Below are 6,172 nucleotides of genomic sequence, written 5' to 3'. Positions count from 1 at the left end.
GCGTAAGCTAGTATATACTACATAGACAAATGAGCTAATGCCTGCAATGCACTTAGAACTATTCCAGACACATAGTGAGTTCTCCAAAAATAAAGCTGTTCTTAATAAATATATTGTAATTATCAGATGGCTTTTAAAAATTCACTTGACTTAAAATCAGTACTAATACACTTTAAAACCATAACTTCATTCTTTCTCATGTTCTCCTTTGAATAAAATAGGTTTTTCACATGTCATTTTTCTTATACAATATGTTGCCAAATTTTAAATTATAATAATTATAACATTAAATAATGCCAAAAAGGCCTAAAAAGTGGGGTTGGGGGAGAAATAAGAGGGAAGAGTATCAAGAATTTATTTTAAATACATTCAAAACAAGGATATTTTGATGAATTAACAAAAATCCTCCTCAAAAAAAAATTGCAAAGCCCAAATATTTTGACCACTTATACTATAATGTAGGACCTTAATATCCAAACTTGAAAAAGATATATATATATATATATATATATATATATATATATATATATATAATAAAGGAAAATTACAGACTAGTCTATCTCATAAACACAGGAATAAAAATCTTAAACAAAATATTAATAAACAGAATACACAAAACCCAATAAAGAATAATTCATCAAGACCAAAGTAGGTTTATCTCAGGAAAGCAAGATTCATTTAATATTAGAAAATTGGATAATGTAATTCACTACATTAATACATGAAAGAAGAACAAAATCATGATCATCCCAACAGATGCAGAAAAAGCATTGACTAAAACTAACACTCATTCATGATCTTTCTCTTAACAAACTAAACATAGAAGAGAGTATACTAAAGCAATTTCTATCAAAAAACAAAAACAAAACCCAAAAAACAACTTCAGGAAACATCATGGTTAATGGTGAAAAGTTAAAAGTTTTTGTCTTAGAAAAAGAAAAAGATGCCTGCTATTAGTACTTATATTTAACATAATATTAGAGATTCTAGTTAGAATAGTTAGGCAAGTAAAAAAATAACAGATAGGGAAACAGAAAGAAAGAAACAAAAGTGTTATTACTTATAAATAATTTGATCCAGTATGTGGGAAATCCAAAATACACCACAGATAATTTATTAGAATTAATAAGAATATTTAACAAAGTTGCTAAATATAAGTCTACATACTAAACTGAACTGCATTCCTATATACCAGAAGCAAATAGATAATTATATTTTGTAACCATTTTCTGTTATCAAATATGTCAAGTACAAAGAATAAATCTAACGAAACAGTTAATTGAAAGTTAATTAAAAGACCTTCTGATCATGTTTACAATTATGTTCAGTTTTTCTTCGTTTGGGACACTTTCTTGCTCTTGGCATGCCCAATGTGATTGGCTTTGAGCCTATAGAGAGAGTTAGATCCTTGAAATCAAGAAGCAAATAGAAAGCTGAGTTGCCTCAACCCAAAGAGGCCTTCTCCAAGGTATCATGGATATACAAAGGATCATGGAGCTCCAGTGGCGCAATCGGTTAGCGCGCGGTACTTATACAAAGGATCATACTAGAATACTATGAAAGCTTATATGACACCAAATCCAACAATCTAGAAGAAATGAATAAGTTCCTAGAACTATGCATTCTTATACTGAGTTATGAAGAAGTAGAAAAACTAAATAGACCTATAAACAGTGAGAACATAGAAACGACTATCAGAAAACTCCTCCAAAATAAAAATTCAGAACCAGATTGCTACACAAGTTAATTCAACCAAACATTCAAAGAAGATTTGGTATCTATCCTCATCAAAGTCCTCCAAAAAATACAAGATGGAACACTCACAGGATACAAAATCAATATATAATACAAACGTTTACTACTTTTCTATATGCCAACAGCAACTCTTCAGAACATGAATTGAAAACAAATCCTTTTACAATTGTAAAAACAAACAAACTAGGAATAAACTTAAAAAGAACCTATATTCTGAAAACTACAAAGCATTATTAAAAGAAATTGCAAAAGATACAATGAAATCGGAAAATATTCCATGTTCATGTATTAAAAGAATTAACATAGTTAAAATAGCCATATTACGCAAAACAATATGTAAATTTAATACAATCTCCATTAAATCCCAATGTCCTTTTATAAAGAAATAGAACAAAAAAATCACCAAACTTGTATGGAACCATAAAAGACCCTGAATAGCCAAAGCAATTCAGAGAAAAAAGAATGAAGCAGGAGGTTTGCCACTACCTGTTTTCAAATTATACTATAGAACCACAATAATCAAAACAGTATGGCATTGACAGAAAAACAGACATACAGACCAATGGAGCAGAATCAAGAGTCTAGAAATAAAACCACATATATATGGGTTAATAATCTTTGACAAAGAAGCCAAGAATACACAATGGAGAAAAGAAAGCTTCTTTAATAAATGGTGCTGTGAAAATTGGAAAGCAAAAGAATGAAACTTGACTATAGTTAGTCCCCATGCACAAAAATTAATTCAAAATGATTCAAAGGCCAAAATATAAGATCTGAAACAATCACTTACAAAAGAGAAATCATAGGTACTAAATTTATAGACCTTGGTCGTGTAGAACATTTTGTGAATTTGACCATAAAGGCAAGGAAAATAAAGCAAAAATAAATAAGTGAGACTATATCTAAATGCATATCAAAAGAAATCTACAACAAAACAAAAAGGCAGCTTACCAAGTGGGAGTTAACATTCATAAAGAATAGCTCTGACAAGGGTTTAATATCCAAAATATATGAAGAACACACAAAGCTCAACAACACATAAGCAAACAATCCAATTAAAAAATGGGGAGAGGACCTGAACAGACACTTTTCTCATGAAGACATACAAACACCAAAAAATGCCTAACCTGTGGTAGTGCAGTGGATAAAGCGTCAACCTATAAATGCTGAGATCGTCGGTTCAAAACCCTGGGCTTGCCTGGTCAAGGCACATATGGGAGTTGATGCTTCCAGCACCTCCCCCCTTCTCTCTCTCTGTCTCTCTTCTCTCTCCCTCTCTGTCTGTCTCTCTCCCTCTCTCTCTCCTGTCTAAAAATGAATAAATAAAATTTAAAAAAAGATATATAAAAAGATGCTCATCTTCTCTAGCTATTAGAGAAATGCAAATTAAAACTACAATGAGATTTCACTTCACACCTGTTAGATTAGTTGTAATCAACAAGACAGGTAATAACAAGTGTTGGAGAGACTATGGAAAGGAAAGAACCCTCATTCACTGCTGGTGGGAAGGTAAATCGGTACAGCCAATACAGATGACAGTATGGTGGTTCCTCAAAAAATTATAAATAGAGCTACAATATGACGCAGCAATCCTCCTACTGAATATCTATCCCAAAAAACTTGACAACATTAGAATTCAAAGACACACACCCCCATGTTCATTGCAACATTATTCACAGTGGCCAAGACATAGAAACAACCAAAGTGTCTCTCAATAGAGAATTGAATAAAAAATATGTGGTACGTATATACAATGGAATACTACTCAGCCATAAGAAATGATGATATATTGCCATTGACAACAACATAGATGGACTTGAGAACACTATGTTAAGTGAAATAAGTAAATCAGGAAAAGCTAAGAACTATGTGATTTCTAAGTTAGGTGGGATATAAAACTGAGACTTGTGGACATAGACAAAAGTGAAGTAGTTACCAGAGAGAGGGAGGTAAGAAGAGGAAGTAAAGAGAAACAAATATACGGTGACAGAAAATTATTAGACTTGGGTGATGGGCACAAAATGCAATCAATAGTTCAAAAGCTATAGAAATGTTTACCTGAAACGGATGTGTTCTCATTGACCAATGTCATCCCATTAAATTTAATTTCTAAGTAAAATATATATATAGAACTTCAAAATCTTACTGTCAAAAAAAGTAAGATTTCTCAACAAATTTTGTATTAATTACATGTTAAAATATTTCAGATCTATGGGGCAAATAGAAAGTATTATATATATATATATATATATATATATATATTTTTTTTTTTTTTTTTTTTTTTACAGAGACAGAGAGAGAGTCAGAGAGAGGGATAGATAGGGACAGACAGACAGGAACAAAGAGAGATGAGAAGCATCAATCATTAGTTTTTCATTGCGACATCTTAGTTGTTCATTGATTGCTTTCTCATATGTGCCTTGACTGTGGGCCTTCAGTAGACTGAGTAACCCCTTGCTCGAGCCAGTGCCTTGGGTCCAAGCTGGTGAGCTTTTGCTCAAACCAAATGAGCCCACGCTCAAACCAAATGAGCCCGCACTCAATCTGGCAACCTTGGGGTCTCGAACCTGGGTCCTCCGCATCCCAGTCCGACACTCTATCCACTGTACCACCGCCCAGTCAGGCTATATATTTTTTTAAAGGAAAGGAACAATGGCCTTTGCCAACTGCTATACTTCTGCCCTCTGTACCTCACTCTGATGCCAGACTAGACAGTTCTTCCCCATATGTCCCTAGTGTATTTTAAGCTGCTGCCCAGTGCTAGAGCTGAGAGCAAGACAGTCTGAGTAAGTTTTTAAATGGGTTTTTTAAAAGGAACATCTGTGACTCTAGCAGCCTTCCATCTTACTGACTTCTCTTCCGGGCACTGGAATCTTGATATGAGTGCATGGTTTGGGGCTGGGACACTTTGCTCCTCTGGGAGGACTTACACAGGTAAGATATCCCTCTCATGTTTTTTATTCCATAGGTGGATGTGGGACCAAACTTTTCTACGTCTCCTCCCCTTCTACCATTCTGGGTGTAACTTCTTCTTTATATCCTTAGTTATCGGACTTCTGTTCAGCTTAGTTTTAGGAAGTTCTGAATGATAATTGTTCTGTAGTTTATTTCTAATTTTGATGTGGTTGTGGGAGGATTCAATTTGCCTACACTGACGTCTTGACCAAGATCCCAGGAAGTCTTTATTTTAAAGATCTTTGTTTATTAATCTTTTAATGAAAAATCTTCATGATTACTACAGATAAAGTCACTGAAGAATCTTTATTCCTTCTCTTGTTCAATCTCCAGCTCACTTTTTGTGGCACCAACATTAGCCTTTGCATTCCCCCTGATATTCTTCATTCTGTTCTTGCAATCTTTTCTCTATTTTCTTGAGAGAGGGCTTCTTCTTCTCATTTAGGGTATGTCTTGTAAGTCTACATCTGGTTTTATTTTTTCTTTGTGTAATGCAAGGAAACATAAATTATGCCAAAGTCACTTGTCTTACTACCACCAAAATAGGTTCTGAATCCAAATACAAAGATGACATCTAATGTCGTCTTATACATTTTGTCTACTTTTTCCTGAATTTCTATCTTAGGGACTGTTCTCAGGTTGAAGATGGTCAATGACCATTTGTTTCCGCTGAAGTCATCTGTTGGTCATGACCTTCGTCTGGATAATTACTACAATGTTCATGATGGTGGTCAATCTTTAGGCAGCCAGAGAGAGAAAGAAAAGTCCCAAAGGAAATATTTTATGGCATAAAGAAAGTTGAAGCAAGAAAACAGTATTCAAATAAGCTTTGCCCAAGATGTCAAAGCAAACCTTAAGATGGATGTGCCAACAGTTTGCCAACATGATCTGGAAGAGTAAGGTAGAAGGTCTCTGGGAAGCAAGATACAGTGTTAAAAAGATATTCTCTTATGCCATGGTGGTGTAAATGAGTCTAACCTAACCTGAAAAAATTAAAGGAAAGGCTTTGACATGACTTTCTGAATCTAGTTGTAGAAGTATTACAGCCTTGCCATGGGAGGATTCACCCCCCAGAAGGATGGAAAGAAGGGATCAGGGAGACCTACCAAAGAATTCAAGGTGGTATCAGAGAGTTCTTTTACCTTCTCAATATCAGAGGCTGTTCTAGTCCCTGCACCCCTATAGTCTACCACCACCACTACTACCCCATCACCACCCCAATTCTCAGATTCCTGATTCCAAGTTCTCTGCTTAATCCTAGTCAGAGGGATGCCATAAGCCCAGGCAGACCATCTACATGCTGTGACCTTGGAGGCTGCACTGCTATAGTATTGATCACATCTGTAATTGAAAGTAGAATATGGTAACTCATGCTCCACCACCAAATGTCCCTTCTCTCTTACTCCCTGACCAAAATACACTGGATTGAATAAGATGTAGATAAAGTAAGGTGGTATATCAA

General features: G+C 34.6%; 1 pseudogene; it reads right to left on the bottom strand.

The window, feature by feature from the left end:
- Positions 1-5,016: 5,016 nt before the first annotated feature.
- On the bottom strand, positions 5,017-5,433 carry LOC136388097 (small ribosomal subunit protein eS24 pseudogene; annotated as a pseudogene).
- Between the last annotated feature and the right edge of the window lie 739 nt (positions 5,434-6,172).

Source organism: Saccopteryx leptura, chromosome 1 (assembly GCF_036850995.1).
Source record: "Saccopteryx leptura isolate mSacLep1 chromosome 1, mSacLep1_pri_phased_curated, whole genome shotgun sequence".
Classification (NCBI taxonomy): Eukaryota; Metazoa; Chordata; class Mammalia; order Chiroptera; family Emballonuridae; genus Saccopteryx; species Saccopteryx leptura.
This window is presented reverse-complemented; position numbering and strand designations above follow the sequence as displayed.